The sequence below is a fragment of the Triticum urartu genome, chromosome 2A, assembly GCF_056163025.1.
Source record: "Triticum urartu cultivar PI428250 chromosome 2A, HENAU_Tu73, whole genome shotgun sequence".
Classification (NCBI taxonomy): domain Eukaryota; kingdom Viridiplantae; phylum Streptophyta; class Magnoliopsida; order Poales; family Poaceae; genus Triticum; species Triticum urartu.
This window is the reverse complement of record NC_141874.1, coordinates 599,042,536-599,056,349: the sequence shown is the minus strand read 5'-3', so window position 1 is coordinate 599,056,349 and position 13,814 is coordinate 599,042,536. Positions and strand designations below refer to the sequence as shown.

The window sequence follows — 13,814 nt, the reverse complement described above, 5'->3', positions numbered from 1 at the left end:
GTAATTATGGACAAAGTTTGAGTTGAAGCTAAAATCTTTTGATAGCTAGAGAAAATACAAAACAGAAAAAAAAACATAAAAAGCAAAAGACCTAACCTACTGTGCACTTGCGGCCTGCTGACCACAGTGCGGCCCAACACACCGGGGCTGGCCTTTCCCTTACCTCCCGCCAGCTACAGAGAGAGGCTGAAAGCCATGGCCAGCACCCGACCCCCCCTCTCCACTGTAGTTCCACCCAGATGGATAAGAGGAACCCCCTGATCCTTCTCGCTTCCTCCCTGAACCCTAGATCCATTAGCTCCCTTCTCCTCGCTCCCCTCCTCGATCTGGACCCCGCACCCGAAACCACCGTAACCACGCCGTCAATGTTCACGCAGCCGGCGTCGTCCCCGAGCCCCGCGAGGATGCCCAAGGGACGCAAGCCGTCGTCCTCGGCCTCGCCGTAGCAGGAACCACCGCAGATCATCGCTGAGCCGTCCCCTTCGCCCGTCTTCTTCAACTCTAGCCTCTGCGCATCGCTGTTCGCTTGGCTCCACTCGACCCCTTCCGACCGTTCCGAGCTCACCTCCGACCCCCCTCCCGGTGAGCCACCTCGTCCCCCTGCCACCTGTTTCCTCGTTGGTTCCATCATCGCCCGTCGCCACCACCACCGAGCCGTGCTCCGTGGAGCTCGCGCGTGCCCGCGTAGTCCCGCCGCCGCTGCGCCCGCCATCGCCTTCCGCCACCCCGGCGCCCGGCGCCCACTGTTGCCGCCCGCGCCCATGTCTCCTCCCGCAGCCGCTTGCGTCGCCGCCGTCCTCCTCTGCCGCCTGTTGCTGCTCTGCTCCGCTGCACAGCTTGCCTCGCCTCGCACCCGCCGGCCCTCGCGCCGCTACCCGCCCCGCTCGCCTGCCTGCGCCACTGCGGCCGCGCCACTCCGCCCCTGTGCCGCCACCGCCGCACCAGACCGCGTCCCCGCTGCCCGCGCCTCTCCGCCCACCTGCTTCGGCCGCTTGCCGCGAGCATGCCCGCGTGCTCCCCTCGCAACCCGCTGCCTCCCCGTGCGCTGGCCGCCGCGCCCCTGCCTCTCCCCGGATCGCGCCAAGCCCCGCCGCTCCCGCTGGCACGCCCTGCCTCGCGGCAAGCGCCACGCCGCTCGGGCTCGCCCCTGCCGCCGCCACCGGCCGTTGCCCGAGCCGGGCAAGTGCTCCGCCGGTGCCCTCTTGCCCCTCGGGTGCGGGCGCCAGCACCCGGCCGCCCCACTTCGCCCAGCGCCCGCTAAGGCATGGCTGGGCCACTGCCAAAGGGCCCCACAAGCCCCTTTTCTTAAAAAAAGATATGTTTAAAAAAATAAAAATAATAATTAATTAACTAATTAACTAGTTAGTAATTAATTACTTAGCTTAATTAACCCTGTTTAACTACCCTATTTAACTAGGTTAACTAATTAGATCTGATTAATTAAGTTGGGTCAATGACAAGTGGACCACAGTCAAACTTTTTGACCGGTCAACAGTTGACTGTTGACTGCTGACTCAGCAGTCAACATGGCCCACTGCCAGCCTCTGTACTGTTATGTTGTGTACACTTTGTGTGTGCACATAGCTATTTAGTCTTTTTTTCAAATTAATATTAAATCCAATAATTTCATAATATTGTTAAAACTTTGAAAATTCATAGAAATTAAACCATAGCTCGGATCGGAAAACTTTATACATGAAAGTTGGTCAGAAAAATCCAATGAATCCGAATATGCAGTCCGTTTACCTGTCACATGCCCCTAGCATGCCGAACATGGAACATTCCCCTCCGGTCATCTGTGTGACACAGGTTCGGAACCGGGAAAACATTCCCGGTTGTTTTCCCCCTTCACCTTTATCGTGTAGCCATACGTTAGGTCACACCCCGGCACAGCATATTGCCATGTTATGCCTTGTGATGCATTGTTTGCTCTGTATTTACTGTTTCTTCCCCCTCTTCTCTTCGGTAGACCCCGAGACCGATGCTACCCCTGGGATCGACTACGTCGACGACGACACTTCTTCCTTTTCAGCAGAGCTTCCAGGCAAGCCCCCCTTTGATCATCCCGATATCGCCCATTCCATTCTCACATGCTTGCATTAGATTTTGCTACTGTTATTGTCTGCTCCTATTCTGATGCATAGCCTGCTTTTGTAACCTTCTCATTGTACATTACCTGCTTATCCTAAACTGCTTAGTATAGGTTGGTTAGTGATCCATCAGTGACCCCCACCTTGTCCTTGTTGCCCCTGTTTCATCATCGAAGACCAGAGCCCGACATCTCACATCACATCACTTTCCCCTTTTGTTGCTCGACTCTGCAGAGTTACCATCGAGTGTCGAGGGTGGAACCTCATACATCACTCCTGATGAGATCTCTGTAGTGTAGCTATTCGGTCGTGGTCATCGAGGGTGATTTCCTCCTTAACCACTTCCGATACGACTCTGTTGTGCAACCTCTCTAGTGTGAACCTCGAGGGTGGATCCTCTTACGTTCACCTTGATGATTACATCGAGTGGAATTCACCGGGGGTGATTTCTAGGGTTTTCGCCTTGGTGTTAGACACACAGTTACTATGGTTACTATGACTTTACACTGAACCATGTTACTAAAGACGGGTCGGCCATGAGGGCTACCCGCGCGAGCATAATAGCGAGTGATGTGGAGTCGGGTCGACCTGGAAGGTGCCCGCGAGATACTTATGAGGCGTGGCCGGGCATTCTTAGCCCTTGCTGCAAGTACTCGAGACGGGGCGATGGGGTCACATCTTTCGTGAGTCTCGGCTCGTGACCGCACTACCAACACACTATCTGTTTGGATATTTGATTCGAGGGGCCTCTGGCCTGATAGCACTAACCATCACGTGCGCATTGTATGGGTGTTCTGCGTCGTATGCATCAGCCGAAGCTTAATAGACATCAGCGACTGAGCGGTGCGCGCCGGGTTGGACTGGTAAGCACCTGCCTTTTTGAAGGAGGTATCTAGGTCTGCTCACCGGCCACGTTCGCAACATGCAGGAGTTCCCGGGGCGATGGCCCATGACCCCTGGGGCATAGGTTTAGTCCGGCGTGCTTGACCTCTCTATTATGTCTAGGTGAGGTTGCGGCGTATTGTTTGGCCGAGGCCAGGCATGACCCAGGAAATTGTGTCTGGGCAGAGTTACTCGAGCGTGGTGGGTAAGTTGGTGCACCCCTGTAGGGAAGAAAACATCTATCGATAGCCTGTCCTATGGTAACGGACACTTGGAGTTGTATCCCGATCAATACAACTAAAACTGGATACTTGAGATAAGACATGGATATGAGAAATGGATAGTATGGCTCTAGGATTGCTTTCTCATAGGGAGTCGAGAAAGGATCTCTGGCCGAGGTTGTTAACAGTACTACTACTTACTTTATGCTACTCTACTCCCTTCTGTTGCTGCAAGATGGTGGTTCCCAGAAGATGCTAGCCTTTGATAGGACTAGCTTCTCGCCCTCTTATTCTGACATTCTGTAGTTAGTCCATAGATACCACCCCTTCATTGATACCGATGCATATGTAGTGTAGATCCTTGCTTGCGAGTACTTTGGATGAGTACTCATGGTTGCTTTGCTTCCTCTTTTTTCCCTTTTCCTTTCTTTCCGGATGTTGCAACAAGATGGTGGAGCTTAGGAGCTAGACGGCACCACTGATGACTACTACTACCCCGAGGGTGCCTACTACTACGTGATGGCCGCTAATGACCTGGAGTAGTTAGAAGGATCCCAGGCAGGAGGCCTTGCCTTTTCGATCATTGTTGCTTTTGTGCTAGCCCTCTTAAGGCAGACTTGTTTAATTTATGTTTGTACTCAGATATTGTTGCTTCCGCTAACTTGTTTGTATTCGAGCTCATGTATTCGAGCCCTCGAGGCCCCTGGCTTGTAATATAAAGCTTGTATTATTTTAATTTGTGTCAAGAGTTGTGTTGTGATATCTTCCCGTGAGTCCTTGATCTTGATCGTACACATTGCGTGCATGATTAGTGTACTATTGAATCGAGGGCGTCCCACCTATTGAATCTTTGTTTTCCAGTATTAAACTTGATAAAGATGGGACTGGAGATGAGTCAACTTTATTTAAAAGGTTTCCCAATGATTCGGAGTTTTTAGATCTTGATGCAAAAATTGATAAAAGTGGGATTGGAGAGGTCAAAACTTTAAGTAGCAATGAACCCAGTCTTTTGAATTTCAAGGAATTTATTATGATATTTGTTCTATAATAGATTGTATTTCCTCTTTGAAATCCATGTTGAATTCTCCTTATGCTTATAATCAAAACAAATTGTTGGGGGAAATGATACCTATGGGATCACGAGGAATCCCTTTTGCTACGGTTGGCGGGCGCGGGGCTGTGGAAAGAGCGGGATTGAGAGATCAACGCGGGGGGGGGGGGGGTATCCAGGTTCGGTCCGCAAGTGATGTGTAATACCCTACTCCTGTTGGTTTATGTTTTCCTGGTGTTCCTGGACTAGCTACAAAGCGTGCAGGGTCCAAAAAATATGAATCCTCTCTCAGTACGCCGTGGGCCTCCTTTTATAGTCAAAGGGGCTGCCACAGTGGCACACAGGAGGTGGGAAGCTATACGGTAGTCGAGTCTATCTCCTGGCACCATAGGACAAACGCATTTAATCCACTGCTGACGTGCCCTTCTTGCTTTATCGAGGATGGCAAGGAAGCTCGTCCCAGCTGTCGCCGCCTCGCCTGGCTTCGACGCGCGTCCGAACTGACGAGGCGTGTAGGGCCATGCTGGTTGGCTGCTGAGTTGGTGTGGTGGCAGAGTCTTCATGAAGATCTGCATGCCACCATGCAGGTGCTTACCGAGTCGGCCTAGAAGCCGCACGTCACCACGCAGGTGCTTGCCTAGCTGGTGGGCTGGCAGCTGCATGGGAACGGCGGTGGAGTCTTGGCAGATGTGGGCCTGGCTGCGGCCCCGCAGATGTCTTCGGCAAGAGTCTTGCCGGGGCCCCGACAAGGGTCTTGCCATGGCATCGTGCTCGTCCCCGGCAAGGGTCTTGCCGGGGATCTCGTGGGTATCCTTGGCAAGGATCTTGCCGAGGATCTTCGTCTTCTGGTTATCATCTAGTCTTGTGTGTTTCTGGTCTCCACAAAGATCTGCATGCCACCATGGCGGTGCCTCCCAAGCCTCGGTTCCAAAGTGGTTGATGGTGTTGGAACTCTTGGGCTCAAGGGTGGCTGCTCTACTGGTGTTGGGCAACTTGCCCCGGCAAGGTTCTTGCCGGGGTTGTGGAGGCCGACCTGGCAAGGGCCTTGCCGGGGGAGCTCACCTCGCCCTTCTGCTCTTCTTGTTCCTGGCTTGGCGTTGCTCTGGTGTTCTTGTGGCTTTTCTTCCTTCCTCTGCCCCGCTAGGTGTGGCCGCAGGCGCGACTCCAACTGCCCGCGCACAAGTAAAGGGGTACAAAATAGGACCCCTCCTTTTGTGCACCGACACAAATCTTTTACTAAACATATCGTTGATGCTATGATGCAATTTTTTGAATAAAAGCTTGAATTGGAAGTTTCTATCCCTAGAAAACTTTATGACGAGTGGGAACCTACTATTAAGATTAAGATCAAAGATTATGAGTGCCATGCTTTGTGTGATTTGGGTGCTAGCGTTTCCATGATTCCAAAAACTTTATGTGATGTGTTAGGTTTCCGTGAATTTGATGATTGTTCTTTAAATTCGCATCTTGCAGATTCCACTATTAAGAAGCCTATGTGAAGGATTAATGATGTTCTTATTGTTGCAAATAGGAATTATGTGCTCGTAGATTTCATTGTTCTTGATATAGATTGCAATCCTACATGTCCTATTATTCTTGGTAGACCTTTCCTTAGAACGATTTGTGCAATTATTGATATGAAGGAAGGAAACATTAGATTTCAATTTCCATTAGGGAAGGGCATGGAGCACTTTCCACGTAAGAAAATTAAATTTCCATATGAATCTATTATGAGAGCTACTTATGGATTACATACCAAAGATGACAATACCTAGATCTATCCGTGTTTTATGCCTAGCTAAGTGCGTTAAACAACATCGCTTGTTGGGAGGCGACCCAATTTTATTTTTCTTTTTGCTTTTTAGGTTCTATTTTGCAATAAATAATTCATATAGCCTTTGTTTAGATGTGGTTTTTGTGTTTTAATTAGTGTTTGTGCAAAGTAAGACCTTTGGGGTGGCTTACGGTGATAGTTGATTTGATCTTGCTGAAAAATAGAAACTTTTGCGCTCAGGAAAACAGATCTTCTTTTTAACAAAAGTGTGACAAAATACTGATTCTTTTTTCAAAAGATGAATAAACAAATTTCTTAGGTTCTCATAATGTTTCAGAATTTTTGGAGTTACAGAAGTATTAGAGATTGCTACCTCTTGAGCACTACGTTGGTTTTCCCCAAAGAGGAAGGAATGATGCAGCAAAGTAGCGTAAGTATTTCCCTCCGTTTTTGAGAACCAAGGTATCAATCCAGTAGGAGGCTACGCGCGAGTCCCTCATACCTGCATAAAACAAATAAATCCTCGCAACCAATGCAAATACGGGTTGTCAATCCCTATAAGGCCACTTACGAGAGTGAGATCTGATAGATATCATAAGATAATATTTTTGGTATTTTTATGATAAAGATGCAAAGTAAAATAAAGGCAAAGGAAATAACTAAGTAGTAGGAGATTAATATGATGAAGATAGACCCGGGGGCCATAGGTTTCACTAGTGGCTTCTCTCGAGAGCATAAGTATTCTACGGTGGGTGAACAAATTACTGTTGAGCAATTGACAGAATTGAGCATAGTTATGAGAATATCTAGGTATGATCATGTATATAGGCATCACATCCGAGACAAGTAGACCGACTCCTGCTTGCATCTACTACTATTACTCCACTCATCGACTGCTATCCAGCATGCATCTAGAGTACTAATTTAAAAACAGAGTAACACCTTAAGCAAGATGACATGATGTAGAGGGATAGATCCCCTCCTCGTCTCCCTCCTCACGCCGCCAGGAGAGTCCGTGCCCGATGCCACCCGCTCGATCCCCCATCCCTCTCCTTGCTCTCAATCCCTCATGCTCCTCCTTCCCCTCGCTCGGCCCCGCTCCGTTGCAAACCCTGCATCGTGCCTCTCCTGCCTTGGATCTCAGGCGCAGGCTCCTGCATCAAGCAGGGGAGTGAGTAGGTTGAAGCCCCAGCACCCGTCACCGCCGGCCTGCTACCCCCACCGCCCGGACCCGTGCTTCTACCCGCCGCCATCTCCTTCCTGGAGCCCCTCGTCGTCTTCCGCGCCAAGTTCCAACACCAGTGCAGCCGCTCGCGATGCCCTGCCTCTCATCTTCGTCGTCGTCCAGAGCCATGGAGAGGAGGACAACTCAGGCGCCGAACCCGCCTCCTCTGCTCGCCTGTTGCTCCGTCCTCCTCCGGCAAGAACCCAGCCGCCGCGCCCTGCTACAGCGCCACCCTCCTCGACCTCCCCATCTTCCTGGCCTCCTCGCGTCCCCTGGCTGTCTCTCTCTGTAGCGAACAGCTGCAGCTCAGCGCCTCGGCACCCCTGCACCCCAAGTCCGTCGCCACCTCGCTGGAGAACGTCGTCCTCGCCAGGATCCTCTTCGTCAGCCCCAAGCCCCACCGCTGCTGCCTCGATCTGCGATGCATGAGGCCCCTTGGCCTTGCTGCGATCTGGATACGTCGAGACCACCGTTTCCACATTGATTCCTCTGCCCCGGAGTACCTCAAGTTTGTCTACACAAGGCTGCCAAGTACCTCTACGCATGAATATCGCCAAGTACCGCGATGATACGAGAACAACTACCGTCGACGTGCATTTTGCCAAGTTCCACTACCGCCGACTAGTACGACTACCGTCACAAAAACGAGACCGTCAAGACCGGACCGACAAGTACCCCAATGCCATGTGTACAATGACCGTCGCCGAAGACCCGGGTAGAAAAACGTCAAGTACCTATGACCAAAGAACGCCAAGTACCTCTCCGAAAAAACGAACATGTACCACTACGTCGGAGGCATCAGATCCGTCAAGTCCAACAATGAATTTGTACAACTATCGGCGACCCCGAATGACTACGAAACGTGAACCTCTACTTCCCCTAAAAGACGCATCCCACTACCGTCGCCGAGATCGTGAGAACCTCTACCGTCAACCCTAGAGCATGCGAGAATGACTACTTCCACTACCGTCGTCACGAGAACGCCTACTTCCCTCTACAAACAAGAACCGTCCCCTTTGCACACTCCAAAGGTATAACCCCGAGACAACCGCCCGTGAACGAATGCAGGTGTGATGTATGAGATGCTCGTGCTTGCTCCGTGCTCGAATCGTCAGTGCACGTTGCCCCTCTTTTGCCTTGCCACCATCGTGGACTCATGGGACACCCGGTATCCGGGAGTGCCCCACCATCTTTTGCACGCATCCGCACACTTCTCCTTTGAATCGGTATCTCAATCGAGTTACCAAAACCGAAACGTTGTCGTGGCACCGTTTTCGTTATCGTTGCCGTGGCACCCCTTTTCTTTCCACCACGGTGACAAATGCTTCATAATGCTCTTGTCAACTTTTAATAAAAATTGCATAAACTTGCACATGTCATCCGCATCATGATAACAACATTTAAAATGTTTAAAATTGTTGTTGCATTAAATTGCTAATGCATATGGGGATTTACCGGATTTGTTGTTTGTTATATCTGGACCCATTTAAATTGTTTAAATGGTATAGTTTTGTTATGCTTCACCTCTTGTCATGTTAACCAACATTTAATATTGTTGAGTACCTAAAGGAGAGAGAACTAAATAATTGATGTGGTGTTCCGTCAATATGCAACTCGTTGCATATTGAGCTCCACTTAACTTGTAGTTTTGTTTGTGCCCTTTGCCATGCCATGCCTATTTAAACCGGACATGCATCATACTTGGTTGTGCATCAGGCCATGTTTATGTGTTGGTTGTTTACTATGTTGTTTGCTTCTTTCCGGTGTTGCTTCTTCGGGTTAGTTCTGATAACATGATGTTTGTGAGGATCCGTTCATCTGCGTTCGTTTGTCTTCTTCATGGACATGTTCTTCTTCCTTGCAAGATCTCAGGCAAGATGACCATACACTCGAAATCACTTCTATCTTTGCTTGCTAGTTGCTCGCTCTTTTGCTTTGCCTATGCCGCGATACCTACCACTTGCTATATTGTGCCTCCCATATTGCCATGTCAAGCCTCTAACCCACCTTGTCCTAGCAAACCGTTTTTTGGCTATGTTACCTCTTTGCTCAGCCCCTCTTATAGCGTTGCTAGTTGCAGGTGAAGACTGGAGTTTGTTCCTTGTTGGAACATGTTTATTGTTGGGATATCACAATATATCTTATTTACTTAATGCATCTATATACTTGGTAAAGGGTGGAAGGCTCGGCCTTATGCCTGGTGTTTTGTTCCACTCTTGCCGCCCTAGTTTCCGTCATACCAGTGTTATGTTCCTTGATTTTGCGTTCCTTACGCGGTTGGGTTATAATGGGAACCCCTTGACAGTTCGCCTTGAATAAAACTCCTCCATCAAGGCCCAACATTGGTTTTACCATTTGCCACCTAGCCTTTTCTTTCCCTTGGGTCGGCCGGCTCAAGGGTCATCTTTATTTTAACCCCCCCGGGCGAGTGCTTCTCTAAGTGTTGGTCCAACTGAGCGATGTCCGGAGCTACCAGGGGCAAATCTGGGATGGCCTACCCGACGTTTGGCTCATCCGGTGTGCCCTGAGAACGAGATATGTGTAGCTCCTATCAGGATTTGTCGGCACATCTGGGTGGCTTTGCTGGTCTTGTTTTACCATTGTCGAAATGTCTTGTAACTGGGATTCCGAGCCTGATCGGGCCCTCCTGGGAGAAGGAATATCCTTCGTTGACCGTGAGAGCTTGTGATGGGCTAAGTTGGGACACCCCTGAAGGGTTTTGAACTTTCGAAAGCCGTGCCCGCGGTTATGGGCAGATGGGAATTTGTTAATGTCTGATTGTAGAAAACCTGAAACTTATCTTAATTAAAATGCATCAACCGCATGTGTAGCCGTGATGGTCTCTTTCCGGCGGAGTCCGGGAAGTGAACACGGTGTTGGAGTTATGCTTGAATGTAAGTAGTTTCAGGATCACTTCTTGATCATAGTTTCTTGACCGTGCCTTTGCCTTCTCTTCTCGCTCTCATTTGCGTATGTTAGCCACCATATATGCTAGTGCTTGCTGCAGCTCCACCTCACATACCTTTTACCCTACCTATAAGCTTAAATAGTCTTAATCACGAGGGTGTGAGATTGCTGAGCCCCCGTGACTCACAGATACTTCGAAAACCAGTTTGCAGGTGCTCGATGATACCGTACAGGTGACGCAACCGAGCTCAAGGAGGAGCTCGATGAAGACCTTGTTCGTAGTGTTGTTTTGTTTCAGTTGATCAGTAGTGGAGCCCAGTTGGGACGATCGGGGATCTGTGTAGCATTTGGGGTAGTCTTCTTTTATTTTGGTTCCGTAGTCGGACCTTTATTGTATCTGGTTAATGTAATGATTTATTTATGTTATTGTGTGAAGTTGCGATTGTAAGCCAACTATGTATCTCTTTCCCTTATGTATTACATGGGTTGTGTGAAGATTACCTCACTTGTGACATGTCTACAATGCGGTTATGCCTCTAAGTCGTGCTCCGGCACGTGGGAGATATAGCCGCATCGTGGGCGTTACAAGTTGGTAATCAGAGCCTTCCCCGACTTTAGGAGCCCCCTGCTTGATCGAATTGCTGGCATTATTGAGTCTAGAAAAAATGTTTTGAGTCATTTAGGATTATATATATTGGAGAGTAGGATTATTTTTACTCCTCAGTCCCTTCGTCGCTCTGGTGAGGCATCCTGACGTAGAGTTTTGACTCTTCTCTTCTCAAATTTCACTAAAAAAAATTTAGGATCACGCGGGTATCTTGGAATCGTTCCGATGGTTTTGTGACGAGAACATTGCTCTTGGTGCCTCCTGACATTTAGGGGTTGTGGCAGTGTCCCAGGGAGTTGAGCTCCAAGGTGTTGTCGTCACAATTTTATCGTTGCAGTTCTGGAATACCTGAGTTTTTCACCGACATCGAAAATCTCTTTTATGCAGTTGTTGGTGATATAACCTCGACGCCACCCAGTACTGGGGCGGGAGTTCGGGAGTATCTCTATAACTCGTATAACAGATGCTTTTCGAAGGTTGAGGTAAACGATTTCCAAAGGTTTCTTGGTTATGTGTTGAAGGATGGATACAGCTAGATGTAGGATTTGTGTAGTTTTGGGTGAGATATTATGCTTCCCCTGTATCCCCAACACCTGATTGCATAACCGAAAAGTTTCGGGAGTTTATAAGTGGGAATTCAAGTAGCTCTTAGGATATCTTTCCAACATATGTATCATATGAAATTGGGGTTCGACATCTAGTGGTCCGCCTATCCACGGTTGGTTTTACAGTGGTCTCGTTGTGTCTTAAAGAGTCCTTGGCTATGCTGACTCGGGGACGCTTCGTATGTCATGTGCACTGCCTTGTACATGATGGTGTTGTACGATTGAGCCCGTGTAGGCCCCACCACGAAAACTTCGGACGAAATCTCTATCATATGTTTATTCCGGCTTATTCTGCAAGCCAATCCTCTGTTTTCTTTTATTTGTGGTATTCAAGTTGCTTCCAAGCTAAATGTTGATTCCATACCTGTCGGGACCCCGATTCTAAGTCACACCGATCTAGCATGTAACACCTCATATCACTTTGCGGCCTCACGCACGGTATTCCCACGGGTGTCGCCTTACCATAGCTCGGGACCGTTTGCGCCTTTTGGCTCACGTATATGATAGTATCGCTAGCATCCATATGACAGAGAACCCAGGCCGACATGGCTAGTCGTGAACCCAAAGCGGCACTAACCTATGGGGACAGGCATACATGATTCACATCGAGCGTGTCGGTCAGCAGCGTGTGAATCCAGGCTGTAGCATTAGGCTAACAGGACTCCGGATGTCACCGCGTGACATTTCCCCGAAGGGACAGACACAGGAACAAAGTGAAACACATGCCGGCCAGTCAAGTGTCCTGAGCAGTAGTGCTGGGCTAGCAGGACTCCGGTGAACCGGGCTATAGCGGACTACTATGGCTCAAGGAAGCACTAGACTACATTTCCCCATAAGAGAGGCTGCCAAGGATAAACAACTAGATTGTCGGATCCCACAAATAGCAATACACGTCACACGTACGCATAACATGCAAGTATGTGTTGTAAAACATGGCATCACAACATAACGCAAACTCATATAGATAAAGGCCCAGAAGAGCCACATAGCATTAAATACAAACAGGGGTCACATGACCCATCATTCAGAGCATACAAGCAACGGAAGCATTACATGTCTGAGTACAGACAACTACAAAAGAAAAAGGCTGGAAAGCCTGACTATCTACAAGTCCCTCCCAAGGGTACAAGATCGTAGCTGAGGTAACAAGCTACTCGTCGAAGTCCAAGCGGTACTACTAGTGAGACAGATGTCTCATTTGCAGAACATAAATAAAGCAAATGTGAGTACAAAGGTACTCAGCAAGACTTACATCAGATCCTATCATACATGCATTTGTATCAAGAAGGTAATGTGGGGTTTAGTTGCAGCAAGCTAGCTTTGACTCAGTGGCTATCCTGTTCTACGACAACGAGAGACTTCTTTGAGATGAGGAAGCGCACACGATTCCACTAATCACCACATCAATACACTACTATGGATTCATCCCCGTCTCTCCACGAGAAGGCCATCCATAGCACTCACACTTGTCTTGAGCATTTTAGTGTATCCACTTTAAGTTTTCTATGTACGACATAAGCATCCAGGAAGTCCATAACCGAGGACACGGCTATTCGAATAGATCATGTTAACCCTGCAGGGGTGTACTTCTTCACACACGCTCTCACCACTTATCACCATATACACGTCATGTATCTCGGCAACCTTCAAGCGGAGGCCTGGCGAGGGTGTCGGACATGACCTGACTAACCAAACCAGACTCTAATCCAGGTTTATCGCCTATTCGGGTTCCATTCGCAAGGAGATCCGGCCGGGGTTTCGCTCACGGCCCCAAACGATGTGTACAGGGTTCCCGAGCCCACCATCCGGGTGCCACTCAGTACACCGGGCCACAGGTGCCTAGTCTGTCCCAAGTCCACCTTGCCGGGTGCCACTCGGTAGAAAAATAGCACTACCTATAAACACCAGAAACTATTTGCAACTCCTGGACAGAGATCAAGTTGGCTAATAAGTCGAGAGGGGTCGAGTTACCGGAACCCAATATGTGGTAGTAGCTAGTCCTTGGACAACATACACAGAACTCAGTTCTTAGGGACGGTTCCAGTGAGACAACCCACCATGTACTCCTACATGGCCTCTCACCGCTACCTTTACCAAATCGTGTTCACACGCTTAACTCTCAACATGAGAACATAGCACTGTACTCCAATTCATTCCCAATGAATCAGACCTAACATACTCTAAGCAATAGCAGGCATGGCATGGCAAGAACACAACATGGCTCAAGCAACTCCTACACATGCTAGTGGGGTTTTAACTATTTACTGTGGCAATGACAGGTCATGCAGAGGAATGGGTTCAACTACCGCAGCATAAAGTAGCAGTTGAATTGTTGTTGTCCTAATGCAATAAAGGAGAGAAAGAACGAGAGAGTGGGATTGTATCGGAATGAACAAGGGGGGTTGCTTGCCTGGTAGATCAACAGGGGGCACTGCTCCTTAGACAGGTACTC

General features: G+C 49.0%; 1 long non-coding RNA gene across 1 annotated transcript; it reads left to right on the top strand.

The window, feature by feature from the left end:
* Positions 1-211: 211 nt before the first annotated feature.
* On the top strand, positions 212-3,836 carry LOC125533735 (uncharacterized). The gene is made up of 2 exons (XR_015615182.1): positions 212-582; positions 1,970-3,836. It is a non-coding gene; the product is annotated as an uncharacterized LOC125533735 (long non-coding RNA).
* Positions 3,837-13,814: the final 9,978 nt, after the last annotated feature.